This window comes from Pteronotus mesoamericanus, unplaced genomic scaffold (assembly GCF_021234165.1).
Source record: "Pteronotus mesoamericanus isolate MK-2021 breed Mesoamerican mustached bat unplaced genomic scaffold, CSHL_Meso_final contig_56, whole genome shotgun sequence".
NCBI lineage: Eukaryota > Metazoa > Chordata > Mammalia > Chiroptera > Mormoopidae > Pteronotus > Pteronotus mesoamericanus.
The window spans coordinates 5,236,731-5,252,566 of record NW_026555201.1 but is presented as its reverse complement, the minus strand read 5'-3'; positions in this window follow the sequence as shown (position 1 = coordinate 5,252,566).

Genomic DNA, 15,836 nt, shown 5'->3' with positions numbered 1-15,836 from the left:
TGATCTACTGCTTTTACATGTTTGCCTTTAACAGTGAGAATTTTTTCTTTCCCATAATTTCTTATTCGTATTTTATCTTTTCTACTTACTGAAATCCCTATAACATTTCCTATAATATTTGCTTAGTGATAATGAACTCCTTTGTCTTTTCTGGCCTAGGAAATGCTTTATCCCTCTTTCTCTTCTAAATGATAACCTTGCTCAGTAAAGCAGTCTTTATTGTAGGTCTTTGATTTTCATCCCTTTGAATGTTTCATACATTCCTTTCTGGGCTGCAGAGTTTCTGTTGAGAAATCAGCTTTCAGTGTTATGAGATCTCCATTGTAGGTTTTTAAAAAAAAAAAAAAACTGCTTTACTCTTGCTACTTTAAAGAGTTTCTCTTTGTCTTTAACCTGATGTTTTAATTATCATGTGTCTTGCTGTGGGTCTCTTTGGGTTCATCTTGTTTGGGACTCTTCATGCTTCCTGGACTTGTACATCTTCCTAACCTTCATAAGGTTAGGAAGTTTTTAGTCATTATTTCTTCAAATAGGTTTTCAATCCCTTGCTCTCTCTTTTCCTTCTTTTATCCCTATGAAGTAATGTTGGTATGTTTGATGTCCCACAGGTCCCTTAAACTACTCTCATTGTTTTTTTAATTCTTTTTTCTTCTTCCTGTTATGATTAGATGTTTTCTGGTACCTTATCTTCCAAATCACTGATTTGATCCTCTGCTTTATCTAATCTGCTGTTGATTCCATCTAATGTGTTCTTTTCTTCAGTGTATTTTTCAGTTCTGACTGGTTCTTTTTTTTATGGTTTCTATTTCTTTGTATGAGTTATTACTGAATTCATCTATTCTTCACATAAGTTCAGTGAGCATTGTTATAACCAGTATTTTGAACTTTGTACCCAGTAGATTGGCTGTCTCCATTTGTTTAGTTCTTTTTCTGGAGGTTTTATACTTGTCTTCCACTTGGGACATGTTTCTTTGTCCCCTCATTTTGCCTGCTTGCCTGTTTGTTTGTTTCCATTAGGTAGACCTACTATGCCTCCTGGTGTTGGCAGAGTGGCCTTATGCTGTAGGTGTCCTGTAAGGCCCAATGGAGCAGTTTCCCTGGTCACTTGAGCCAGGTGCTCCAAGGGTGTCTCTTGTGTTTGTCCTCCAGTTGTAGTGGAGCCTTGATTGCTGATGGCCCATCAGCGGATGAGATTGACCCTCAGCTGCCTGGCTGTCAGGGCTGGCCATGACTATAGTGGGCGAGCTGTTGTATGGGGGCTGGACACAGGGAGCAGGGTGTGGTTTAGCAGGGCTCTGGTGTTTTTGTTTGTGGAGCTGGTTGTGTGGTGCTCTTGAGTTGCCTAAAGCCAATCATTGAATATGTTAGTCCTGAAGCCTCTTAGAAGAGGCTCTGGTGTAAGCCAAGGTCAGCAGCCATTTGGGGCTGGCTTGGGGCTGCCTGGTTGGAGCTACAAAGTGATCTACAGTTAATTGCCACTTGCACTAGGCGTGGAAGTACTTGGGAGAGGCTATGCTATAAACTGAGGCTGGCTGCCCCCATTGTCAGGCCTGGAACCCTTTATGGGCACCAAGGTATGAACTAAGACCTTTCACCACTTTCCCCTGGCGTGGGGCCGCGTGGCAAGAAGTACAGGGCATGCCAGGACCAGTCGTTGGCTTGTTTGGGGTTTGTGGACCTTTGAGATTTTGACAAAGTCCGTAGAGCAAGCTGAGGAAGGTCATTTGTGTGAAACAGCCTCTGTGCCTGGCTCAACATGCATCCACAGAAGTATGTTGAGCCAGGCCCAGAGTTCAGTGGCGTGGGATCTCAGGGAAACACCAGGTCGTGATGAACAGTGTTAGGCCAGGTTAGTGGAGAGCACAGATTTTGTTCCTGACTGCACATGCTGACTGGTTCGGAGAAGCACTCAAAAGTGGAAGTGCCAGCACTTCCCAAAGAGAGCTGCCCTGACCCTTGCCCCTCCAGCCCTAGCCCTTAAGCTAGGCAATTTAGTTCCTCCCCATATGTCTTCCTTGTGTTTTTTCAGCTTCAGCCCAGAGTGAATTTGTTAGCAAGTGAGTCTGTGTGGGCCCCTCAAAAGGAACACTTTACTCAGTTGGCAGTCCCTGCTGGTTTTCACAGCCAGTTGTTATGGGAACTCATCTTCCCGGCACTGGTACCCTGATATGGGGTTGGGACCCTTGCTTTCAGGGGATACCTCTACAGCCAAGATATTCCTCCTGATTCTTAATTGCCACACTGTGTGTGTGGGACCTGCTCATTCTGTGTCTCCACCCCTTCTACCGGTTTCATTGTGGTTTCTTTATATCCTTAGTTATAGGACTCTATTCAGCTAGCCTTCAGGTGATTCTCAATGATGGTTCTTCTATAATTTAGTTGTAACATTGATGTGGTCCTGGGGGGAGGTGAGCACAGCGTTACCCTACTCCATCATCTTATCCAGAAGTCTACTTTGTGTGATTTCAGTCCTTTTACATTTAGTGAGATTCCTTTTATGGCCTCTATCCTGGAGAATTTTCCATGTGCACAAGGGAAGAATATATATTCTGCTGTAGTTAAGTGGAATGCTCTATAGTTGTCTTTTATCTCTGATTAGTTGGCCTTCATGTCATCTATTTACCTGTTGGTCTGCCTTTGTGTTCTAACCATTACTAAGAGTGTGATATTAAAGTCTCTAACAGTTATTGCTGAATTATCTCTTTCTCTTTCAAATCTGTAACTTGTATCTTGGGGCTCTGTTGTTAGGTGCATGCATGTTTATAATTGCTATATTTTTCTGATGAAATGACCCTTTTATCATTAAATAATGTCCTCCCTTGTCTCTAGTAGCAATGATCTTAAAGTCTCTTTTGCCTGTTTATATAGCTACTCTTGTTTTTGTCCGGTTTCTTTTTGCAAGGTACATCTTTTTCCATCTTTTAATTATAAGCCTATCTGTATTTTTTAATCTAAATGTGTCTCTAATTTCTAAGAAATATAGTTAGGTCATGTTTTTAAATTCATTTTGGCAATCTCTGTTTTTTTGATTGGGATATTTAGTTCTTATACATTTAATATAATTACTGATAAGGTAGGGCTTCTGTCTGCTACTGTATTGTTTTCTATGTGTCTTGTGTCCCTTTGCTCCTCTATTCTTCCATTACTGCTCCCTTTTGTGTTAAATAATTTCTATACACCATTTTAATTCCCTTGTTGTTTCTTTATATGTATTTTTTAAGTTATTGTCTTTGTGGTTGCCCTGGAAATTACAATTAGCATCTTAATCTAATTTGGATTAATACTAAATTAATTTCAGAATAATATAAAAACTTTGCTCCAATATATATTTTAATTCTTTCTTCTTCTTTTGTGTTATGATGTTTGTGCTATATGTCATACAAATTATATTTCTACACAATGTATGCCTGTCAAAAGTTTAATAATTATTTTATATAACTTTTAAATTATCTAGAAGAGTTACAAACACATTTATACTGTCTTTTTTTATATTAGAGGGAGGGAGGGAGAGAAACATCCGAACTATCCATTTGCTATTTCATTTATTTGTACATTCATTGGTTGCTTCTTGTATGTGCCCTGACGATGTATAGAACCCATAACCTTCACATATTGGGGGCAACACTCTAACCAACTTAGCTACCTGGCCAGGGCCTTCATAACTGTCCTTAATATTTCCTATGTATTTACCTTTTCTGGTGTTTCTCATTTCTTCTTGTGGATTCAAATTACTCTCTAGTGACTACTCATTTTAGCCTGAAAAAACCCCTTTTGTATTTCTTATAAACAGAGGTTTGCTCCAGACAAAGTCTCTCAGTTTATCTGGGAATACCTTGATTTCTCCTTCAATTACAGAAGGATAGTTTTTCTAGATATCGAATTGACAGGTTTGTTTGTTTTTCTTTTAGCACTTTATTTAAAGTCATCATACCACCTTCTGGCCACTGTGGTTTCTGATGGGACATTATTGTTACTGAGAATCCCTTGTACACTCTGAATTACTTTTCTCTCTTGCTCCTTCCAAGAACTTAACTATGATGTGTCCAGGTATGAACTCTTTGAGTTTAACCTACTTGGAGTTTACTGAAATTCTTAAATACGTAGATTGATGTTTTTCATCAAATTTGGGGGCACATTTTCAGTGCTATGGAAGGTAAATTATATCTCGACCTTGGCCTTCACTTCCTGCTTTGCAGAGCTTTATGGTCAACCAGAGATGAGAGATTAGGCCTGCTCAGGTCTTTGCTGGGCATGGGTACTGCGCTGCATGTGTGAGAACTTCAAGGTCTCCAGTAATGTTGGGGCTTTTCAAAGCCCTCTGTGGACATCTCATTCACCAGTGTTTCCTTTTTCAGCTTTGTGGTCAGCCTTCTGTTAGCCTTAACTCATATAACAGCCTTAGACAGCTGTGATGTTAAACAGTTGTTGTAGGTTGTTTTGGACTAATGCCCTGAAAATAAGGCTGTTCACACAGAGAAGGTCAACTAATAAAAAGCACCGAGGATGGAGCATTTCCAGGAAGCTGTAAAACAGGTCACACAGTGACAATTTTCTAGGGATGTGGACTTCAAGGGCAGCTATGGACACCCTGCTCCTGCAAGTGGCTGCTCCTCTGGTGGGTCTCGGAGCCGTCATGGTTGTGAGGCTGTTGGAAGTATTCAAGGCTACCAGAGAGTTGAAGAGAGGGGAAAGGAAATTGGTCAAGTTAAAATGCCACAAAGCTCCCTATTCTTACTGAAATTCAGCTTTTTTCCCCCTGTTGAATAAACACACCTTGGATTGCTGCAATCCTTTGGTTAATTTCCAGAGTTCTGAAAAAGCTGATTATGACAATTTTTGCCAGTATTCTCCTTGCTTGTAAAGGAGAAGTGTCTTCTAAAAGGTCCTTATTCTACCATTCCAGAAGTCCTTCTCCAAATGAGGAGATAAAAGTTCAGGTGGATTAAGTAGTTGACCAAGGAAACAGAGCCAAGTAGCACCAAAACCAAGATTTCAAATCCACCACTTCTATTTTACATGCACCTGTCTCCCATTACAACAGGTTTTTGAAACTTCTCATTAAACAATAAGCAGTACAGTAGTCTTCCCCTTACTGAGGGGGTTCGTTCCAAAACCCCCAGTGGATGCCTGAAACCAGAGGTAGCACTGAACGCTGAATAAACTATGTTTTTCATACATACCTTACGTAGGTAAGTATGTATGAATAAACTATACATACTTACCTGTGGTAAACTTAATTTATAAATAAGGCAAAGAGGTTAACAACAATAAAATAGAGCAGTTAAGAGAATATACTTTTAGAAAGTTAAGTGAATGTGATCTCTCAAGTAATTTTCATAATTTTCAGTCCAAACCTATTCCTGAATCTATGTCTTTTACATGTAGCAAACGGCTTGGTATCACTTGTTTTAGGGGACCCCTTGTTGAAGTCTTGCTATAGGTGCAATGCTTTCTGGAGTAACACATCATTGCTAATCAGAACACATTGTCTGTTCGTGTCTTCCACCCACAAATTCAGTGCCTTTTCCATCTTAACTAGGCAGTTACCATGGACTGTGGTGGTAAGTTTTGCAAATTGAGGTACAAGAGCAAAACTGGCATGAATTTCTTTTTTCTTCATAATTTCATAGGTATAAAATTCTTTCTTACCATAGATCTTAGAAGTATCACCATTTGATTTTTTTCATTTCCTTATCAAGTCAGTAACTTTCACCTTTTCACTTGAGTACTTTACAGCTTCTCTTTGGCATATCCAAATTGCCAGCATCAGTACTCTTGTAATATGGAGCCATTACTAAGTAAAATAAGGGTTACTTGAATGCAAGCACTGTGATACAGTGACAGTTGCTCTGATGACCAATACAGCTACCAAGTGACTAATAGGAGGGTAGTGTATAGTGTATGGATACACTGGATAAAGAGATGACTTATGTCCCAGGCAGGGTGGGGCTGGATGGCACGAGATTTCATCAGGCTACTCAGAATAGCGTGCAATTTAAAACATATGAATTACTTTTGAAATGTTCCAATTAATATTTCTGAACCACAGGTGACCAGAGGAAAAAAAACCTTGGAAAGCAAAATTGCTTATAAAGGGGGACTTCTGTAGTATAAAACTGCCATCGTATACACTTTTTTGGGGGTGACATTTTTTAACAAAGTGTTTTCACGTCAAATCTCTATCCCTGAACTTTGCACCGATCACTGTCATCTACTGACCCCTCAACACCATTTTCTCTAAAATGCGTTTCTGTCACAGGCATTTTATTTCCCTCTCATTCTAGTTTGCACTCTCACTCAGCTGGAGCTCTGTGTCATCATCTCCGTAGCACTTACTGTGAAGGTTTATGTTGCCAAGGCTGACTTTCAGGATGAAACTGAGTACCAGACTCACCCACAGGGCCCCGCCCCACGCGGAATGGATGGCATGCCGCCCCCGGGGTATTAGCCCCTGTGTCTGAACTTCCTATAAATTCTTCAGTAAAAAGTGAGCATCGGTTAAGCTTTAGTTCTACATGCCAATTAGCAGTTGAAGAACAGATACCTAGGGTCCGGAAGAACTGAATAAAATGATGTTCAAATTCCTCTTGAACTACAGGTATTCTTAAAATAGACCTTATATTCTTGAGCACTGACCTGTATTAAAAGTAATGGTAAAAGGTAAAGGGTGCCCAGCCGCGCTGCTATGAAACCTGGAGTGGCAGCGTGGAGAGTCGTTGGCCGCGGTGACATCGTGCTACAGCTCTGGACACCTCCCTCTGCGGGCTCAGTTAACCAAAGTAAGAAGACCATTTCGTTCACTAACAGGGCTGTTTTCAGTGCTTTACTTGACCTTTGCCTCTGGGTTCAGCAATAAAAAGAGTGATAATTTGACATTTTTTACAGAACAAAACCCAAAGAATTCAAGCTTAATGGGGCCTAAATCCAACAATGCAGTAGCCATGAGCATGCAGTAGTCAATACCTGATCTCTTTCTTCCAGGGCTTTGTGCCTTGGCTGCATGTTAAAATCACCTGGATACTTAAAAAAATAAATAAATTCCTGTCAACAAGGCCCGACCTCGGACCCAGTCAGGATTCCCCAGGGAGGGACCCAACCGTCAGTATTTTCAGATTGTTCTCCAGATGATTCTAATATGAGAACTGCTGGGTAAAGATACTATGGACATAGAGCCCTGAACTCGTGTTGGCAGAATGTGGCAAATAAAAACTACAGGACACCTAGTTAAACCTGAATTTCACAAAGAACTTTTAAGACCATAAGTATGTCCCATGCAATATCTGAGACATCTTTAAAAGTTATTTGCTGTTTATGTGAAATTCAAATTTAAATAGTGCTCTGTATTCTCTATACAGGACAAAACTTAAACTGAAGGGGTAGAAATAAAGCTCTATAAACAGAGAAATATTACTGGTTGGTAGGTTCTTACTGCCAAAAAAAAAAAAATCACATAGTACATTAAAAGGAAGGGGGGTGCCAGGCCAAAGCCATCCCAAAGGAAAGAGTTCCCAAGTTGCAGAGGAGGAGGGAGCATCACAGGAATGTTCTAGGCAGGCTTCCTTAAGGCCGGTGTTAGTTTGCTGGGACTCCCATAATAGAACAACACAGACTGGGTGTCTTAAACAACAGACATTTTATTTTCTCATAGTTCTGGAGGCCAAAAGTAGTTCAAGATCAAGGTTTGGAAGGTTTAGTTTCTCCCAAAGCCTCTCCTGGACTTGGCTTGGCCTTCTGTGTTCTCACAGTCTTGTTTTTTGGTCCTGTGTGCATGCATCCCTAGTGTCTCCTTGTGTGTCCAAATTTCCTCCTATGAGGACACCAGTCATCATTTTACCTTAATTACCTCTTTACAGGTCCTATCTCCATATAGTCACATTCTGAGGTACTTCGGTTTAAGTCTTCAACAAATGAATTTTGGGGGCACAGTTCAGCCCATAATAGTGCCCCTCACTGAACTGCAGTCTGCGGGGGCTGGGGCACACAGTAGGTCAAGCCTTACTGCTTTGATATGCTCTTCCCAGTGCCGCCCTAGCCCAAGACACTGTGCCCCTGAGTGACCAGGAAAGGGATTGGGGCATTTTGGCAGGAAGTGATAGAAATGAGGGTCAGGAGGGCAGAAGAGGAGTTCCCTTTTCTGGGAAGGAAAGGAGGGAAGGAGGAGTGGGATCAGATGGGAGGAGGACAGAGGAGGGGAAGGAGAGAACATGTTAAGCCAAGAGGAGGGGCGATATGGAGAAGAAAGAAATAGAGGTATTATCTACTACAGAGTTTGAGGACTTGAAGAAAGAGGGTAGGTAGGATACAAGAAACAAATCAAGATTTCTACAGCAAAGGGAAGAACTGCAGAAACTGCCCCTCCCCCCAAAAGCAAGACTTACCAGTTTCCTCTGTCCATGTTAGAGGGATTTTTTGCGGGGGGGGGGGGGCCTCAATCATTATAAGACTATTTGCGCAAGAATGAGAAGAGACTGCCCAGTCTTCATTTTATTGAATTCTCTCGGGCTTGGTCAGCCCTCAAGGACACAGCTCACTGTCTCCAAGCAGCTGACCTGGATTTTACTGCACTTGGATATGAATATGCATGATTAGGAGCCAAAATGTGCCAAGGCTGCACAGGCCTGTTCTGGTTTTTGGCGGTGCCAAAGCAAAGAATAGCCGGGAAGTTTCCCTCCGGGAGTCCTTACTGTGGAGTCTATCCCCGTTGAACGGGGGCTGGGCCACCCAGGGCAGGGGCGGCTCTGGCCAGTGGAGCCTGGTCTGGAGGATGGTGAACTCTTCACCTAGGGTTTTGGGCAGAGGTTAAAGCCCACCACTTTCTTCTCTCATGTTGGATGTTTACAAAGAGCATGGGTGGGGGCAGGGAGTGGGGGGGGAGAAGGGGAGGGTGACCAGCTAACACTGCAAGGGAAGTCCAGCCACAAAGCCAATTAACTTTTCCAGTGTGGTCCAAAGTTACCATTCTCAGCCACTGAGGCGCCCTGGCTTCCTTGCCGCCTTTGTCCCCGCCTTGCCCAGTACGCTCTCTCTACTACTCTCCTGGCCTGGGGTGGCCAACGTCCGCAGGGAGCCTGTGTCGCTGGCCTATTGCTCACCCGCAGCCACTCGCTGCCATTCCAACGATGGGAGGGAAAGGCACCTTAATAAGAGAGTAAATAAAAGCCAGGCTGAGAAATGAATTTTCCATGCCAGCAATCACCAGCCTAATCTCGGCTGTAAATAGTCTCGCAGAGCCACATAGATGGAGTCCCCGCATCTGGGGATCAAAGCCACCTCCCAGCAGAGCTGTCAGACACCTGGGTGCCACCCAGACACGAATTTGCAGGGGGAAACCGTGCACATCCAACTTGGACATTCTGTGACAACTGATAAGCAGGGACCTAAGGTCCCACCTCCCCTCTCCAACCCTGGGGACCCTGCCCCCACACCCACGGCAGCGACCTCCTCCACCCCCAACAAGGGGAGGACCATGCGCTGAAATAGCCGTAGTCTGCTGTGTCTTCAGAAGGGACAGAGCGCCAGGCCCCCTAATTTATGGTCATTGGTGTAATAGATTTAAGGTGATTTATCTGACTGCAGAGGAGATGGCAAACCCCTGGAGAAAAATAATTGGCCATGCGGGCTTTGTACATTTCTGATTGGCCTTATTAATTGGGAGCAGAGTGGGGAGGCAGCCTCCTGACTGAGACAGGGAAGTCGATTTGGCAACAGCCTCCATGTAGAGTTGGTTTGGGGCTGGCAAAGGTTTAGCTTTTGTCGCAACTACAGGAATAATATGTTGCTTAAAAAAGCCGGGGAGTTTGACAGAATGTGCTAGCATACAGACTAAAGCAGATTTGGTTTGAAAGAGAGTGAAGATCATTTGATTTGACAGATTCTTTTATATTTGTGTAGACCAAAGACACCGGTGCCTTGGGGTGAGATGGAGGCAGGCAGGGCATTTTCTTGTTTTTATCTTTAATGTTTGAGTATGGGGGGAGGGGGGAAATGCAACACTTATGGCTTAAAAGGAAAGGAATTTGGGGGAGTCATGGGGAAAATGAGTATCACAACCTGCTTCTAAAAATGTATTTCACAGTCACGTGTGTGTGGAAGTCTTCCTTCCCTTTTGAGTTATCCGCAGACATTACAGGCAGTATTTATGGTGTCTATAAATTACTGGATAAGCACACCAGTACACCACACTCCACAAGGGCATTACTTTGGGTTACTGTAGTAACTGTCATTTAAATGTCACCGTTGAGTGATGTAACTTAGTCTCACGAATAAAAGGGACTGCACTGTAGAAGAATATTGGGGAGTTGTAATAATTATTGGAAAATATTTTCATATGAATGAATTACAAATTCAATAGGGGTGGGCATGCTATTCAAATGTACACCCATTCATTTATTATATTTGTGTGTCTAGAACTCAAACATAGGTACATAGCACTTGTCAACCTCCAGACACAATCTTTAAAACTGTCCCTCAGGAGGACCAGAAGAAAGCCAGAGAGAGCAGGAGAGAATGTGACTGCTTGGGGAGGGGGCAGATTGGTGTCACATGCAGTGGCACAATCATTTATTTTATTTATAGGTCTAACCAGAAAAATAGACTGGGAGCAGCTGAGTACCAATTTATTTTGCAGCCTGAATCAATGAGTGGTTGCCTAAAATGTCACTGAGTTGGAAGGTTGTACATTTCATTCACGGCTAGGCTACAGGAAGCTTTGAAGCAGGTCTAGAAGGCAGCCAGTAATTGTCCTGGCACCTATCAAGGTGGCCGATCGCAATGCTGCTGCGCAGAATTGGCTCAGTGGGGGGATGAGGGCTGCCTGTCATCATCGACCAGTCCCATCAAATGCTGCTTGAGTAGAAACAAAGGTGGCCTGTTTAGTCCTATTACAAGAGCAAAGTGGAGCAGAGGATAGACCAGAAAAACAAAAATGGATTTTGAAGTCAGGAGTGGAGACTTGTTTGGGCCAGAAGCCACAACGTGCACATATGACACACAGGACCTGTGTCTAGCTCCCTTAATGGGGAACATTCATGTGAAATAAGAAAAATAATAGAGGTATGAAGGGAGTATGATGTAGAATCAGAATTTAAGAGACTGTAAGGGTCGGGGAAGGCCTTCCACACTTGCTGACCACTGCGCTGGGTCACGAAGGATGAGGAGGAGGTGGTGGGGAGGGCGGAGGTCATGCTAGCCATGGCGAATCACAGAGCATGAAGGAGAGGAGGCAGAGGCGATAGGGTTGCAGGTGTCCACCCTGACAGGGGCCGGGACAATGACTGCTGCCTTCTAGACCTGCTTCAAAGCTTCCTGTAGCCTCGCCGTGAGTGATATGCACAACCTTCCAACTCAATGACATTTAAGGCAACAATTCATCGGTACAGGCGACAAAATAAAGGATAAGTAAAGGATCTTAGGTGTGTGATAGGCAGTTAGACAGAGAGGAATGTAGCAAGGATGATGGGCCTGGTTCAGAAAGTCACCAGGGCAGAAAGCCCTGGGTGCCTAGCAAGGGCAAAAGTGGAAAAACAGGACCTCACGCCCAGGGTTACCTTTCCTCCCCTAGCATATCTCTGGTCATGTGGTTCAGACCCCCTGACATTTCATATCGCTGGGCATGAGGTTTGGACTCTCCCCTGACCTTTCCTTCCCTGGCATGTTGCTAGTTACGCAGGTTAGACCCCCTTAGAGGGGGAACAAACAAGGGGATGGAAGAATAGCCCTTAAACATTAAGCCCCAGGACAATGAGCTTCTGACCCACATCAAATACATCTAGGCCTCGGGTGTGTTTCAGCTACAGACCAGAAAAGCAGCAAAACCACAGGATGCCGCGGCTGACGTCAGGACCAACTGCAGTGACTAATGATCCCTGTCCTGGCAACTGATCAGTAGACACCATGACCCTGAAAGGACCACATGGAAAAGCTGATGAGTATTCTATTGAGATCCTCCCCTGGGACCTTCCCTAACATGCAAGCCCTTAAAAGCCCTGAGGACAGAGGACCCAGCTCAGCTCTCTGTGGGGCACACCGCACCTTTCCCTACCCTCTTCTCCTGGGCATTTTCCTTGCCTCTCTCTCCCCTCTAAGCTTCAAGGGCCCTTCTTTTGCCTCTACAACTTGTTTCCTGAGCCTGTTTCTTCTATTCATCCTTCTTCTACTGCTGTGACTTTCTAAATAAACTTTTGCTTGCATTTCAGTCTTGGCTCTGAATTCTGTCTTAGTACTGAAGTACAGAGGTTGCTGAAGTGAGGTCCAAACACCTGTAACATTCTGGTCTCATTTTCACCACCAACAGGTGTATGAGCTCAAGCTGAGTCTCACCTCTTTGTGAAACTAAATGTTTACAAGGTGGCAGAAATTTCACTCCCTAATAAAGACTAGCAGTCAAGGTGTCTACTCTAATTTTCTAAAGAACATAATTGAAAAGTGTATATATGTCTTTAAGCACATCTAGCCATAATGACTGCAGAGCAAGCCAAAAATCACAGAAGAGAACTAAACTTCGAAATCCTAGTATAATTGTTTTTAGTTTAAACTAATCCTACATAACTAAAATGACATGTGACACAAGAAAAAAATAAGAAGGGCTGTCTCCCTGGCTTTCCAGCTGAACTGTGGTGTGGTTTTCTCTAAGGGCAGATGAGCTGGCAGCTAACCAGCCACTTTCCCTACATCCGCGCAAAGGCCCAAGTCTGCCCGCCCACCTTCCCCTGCTGGGCTGCCCTCAGGACACCGCAGGACACTCTTCCGTCACCACGGCACAGACCAGCTCCCTTCATTTGCATTCTTTTGCTCTCTGGGAGGCTCCCTCCCAGGCCACTCACTGGGTGCTTCTCTTTCTTCTTCCCATTCTCCTCCTCCTCCCTCTGAACCACTCATAGTCAAGTACCAGAATTTGGACCGCAGGATTGACTGCTGCCCTCAGTTAAAGAAAAAAGAAAACGCCTCTTTTGTCTTACAGTCGACCTCACAGGCTATGTCTTGTTGCAGCCCTAGTTTTCTCTATAAAGAAGTAGTGGATATGGAATCTCATCTTAGAGAACACACATTCCATTTGTTGTGGATTCAAGGCCACCGTAAACAGCATTTCCAAGACCTCTATTCTCACACAAATGTCCATTTCTGATCTTATTTGAAAGTACCGTCTCCCTTTTTGGCTGTAATGTTCAATACCTCTCTTAACCATTGGGATTTGAGCTTTCTTGAGAGACTTCCTGGAAGGAGTCACAGCGCCTGTGGACCAAGGTCAGAAGCCTGTACGGCCCAGGGGCTTACCGATGAATAGGTCCTGTGCTTGTGACTCTGACAGGCCTTGTTTTGTTTTGTTTTTTGTTTTTTTTTGGTTTTCGTTTATTTTTAATTCATTTATTTTATCTTAGGGAATGTGGAGATAAGAAACCTCTGGTCTAAGGTAGCAGGCACATAAATGTAATAGTACAGTAATTGAGGTATGAAGAGAGCACTGTGGAAGATCAGAGAATGTGTTTAAGAGTCTTCAAGGATCAGGGAACGTTTCCTACACACACTGATCGCTGCAGTAGGTCATGGAGGACGAAGAAGAATTGGTCAAGAGAAGAGGTCATGTTAGCCAGGGGTGTAATACAAAGCTCACACCACAGGAGGTAAATTAGGACAGGTGGAGACAGAAGTAAGGAAGGACAGCATAGGATTGATAAAAAAGAAAGAATAAACAAAAACGGAAGGTGGGCAAGAGTGAAAAGTGGAACTAGTAGTTGACTCTACTACTACGGAGCTGCACCATGTCTTGAATGACCAGGCTCACTCCCAGGGCAGCTATCATTACGCCTACATCCATCTCTCCAAGAGATGCTGACACGCCAGGAAACGGTGACGCAGAACGTTCACAATATGCCACTAAGAACATAAGGCAGATATAAAAGAAGGAAAAGAAAAGACCCAGGATCTGAAAAAGTCTGGGAGAAAATACATTAAAATAACATTAGCCGTAATTCATCTATGAGTGGTAGGATTATGAATGATTTTAATTTTCTTTTTACTTATCTGAATGTTTTGTTCTGCAGTGAGCATTAACACGTGTATAAACTATTTAATGTGCTACTAATTGATCTTTGATATAAATACATTCTAATAAAAGGGTTTCTGAAGTTTAAGTTCATGATAATGGCATCTGGTCCATATGAAGAAAGGTGAGGGTAACAAACTAGGACTATCTCATTCATGGGCAAGTCCTGTAGAGGTAATTTTGAGTTTGTCCCATTCATATGTATGTAAATATTGCTGCTACCACCACCCTCCCTCAACCCAAAATGACAGAAGCAAACCTATAGCCATCTTAGTATTCCCCGCCCTGAGCACAAAACCTGGCACAAGTAGATGCATGTTTAATAAATGTTATTTAATGAAAGAATCCTAGGCTTTCTCACTTTAAAATCTCACTGTTTCTACTACAAGAGTGATGCTCATACTTGAGCATGCATCAGAATTATCTGGAAGCCTTGTTAAAAACATGTAAGGTTGGGCCGCCCCCAGAACTTCTAATCCAATAGGACTGGGGCAGGCCTGAGAACTGCATTTCTAACAGACTCCCCGGTGGTGCTGATGCTGCTGATCTGGGCCACTTTGAGAACCACCACACTATTAACATTCTGTTTTCCAAGTTAAAATGACCAAGAATGCTTTTAATTCAATTCAACAGCTTATTAGTTATATTTCTGTCCAGTACTAAGACTTGTTAAAGGGATTACAAAAGACATACTGCTACTGTTTGATATCCTTAGAGATCACAGAGATTAGTCATAGGGTCCAGGTTAGCACACAGGAAATGGAAAATAATCTACACAGGCACGTACTGCATAACAAAACTGCAGTCAGCAAAGGACCACAAATATGACCATAGTCCCATAAGATTAAAATGAAACTGAAAAATTCTTAATTGCCCAGCGACATCGTTTCATCATAGTGCAGCTAACTCATCTCACGTGTTTGTGGTGAGCTGATGTACACAAACCTACTGCACTGCCACTCATAAATGTACAGCACATATAATCACATTGACCCTTAATACTTGATAATGGTCATAAATGACTATGTTACTGGTTTATGTATTTACTACACTATAGACTTTATCATTATTTTAGGGTACATGCTTTCTACCTAATCAGTATGCCGTATTATGCTGGCAGCAGCCTCATATATCTCATGTTTACCATGTCTCTTAATCGCATCATTTTCTCTTGTGCTTGACTTAATCTCATGCTTTATTACTGTAGCGCACCCTAAGTGTGCAATGTCCATAGAGTCTGCAGTGGTGCACTGTGACGCCCTGCGCCTTCACATTCACTCACCGCTCACTCACTGACTCACCCCGAGAGCTTTTCAGTGCTCCAAGCTCCATCCATTGTAAGTGCTCTAGACAGGTGTGCCATTTTTTATCTTTTATACTGTATTTTTACTGTACCTTTTCTATGTTTAAATGTTTAGATACACTAATACTTACCATTGTGTTGTAATTGCCTACAGTATCTAGCACAGTCACGTGCTGTACAAGCTTAGAGACTAGGAGCAGTGGGCTGCGCCATACACCACCTAGGTTTGTATAAATGAGTGCACTCTGTGATGTTCACACAAGGACGAAATCATCTAAATGACTCATTTCTCAGAATGCATCCTTGCCATTAAAGGATACATAGTTGGATAACAGTGTGTGGTATCAGTAAGTTGTATGAGAATTAGGAAGGGAGACGGGGAGACCAATGTCAACAAGACTAGCAAGGCAAAGCTTTATTGAAAATCTAGGTTTGGGACCTGAAAGAATGGCACTTAGGATCATTATTGCTGTATAACACACCAGCCAAAAC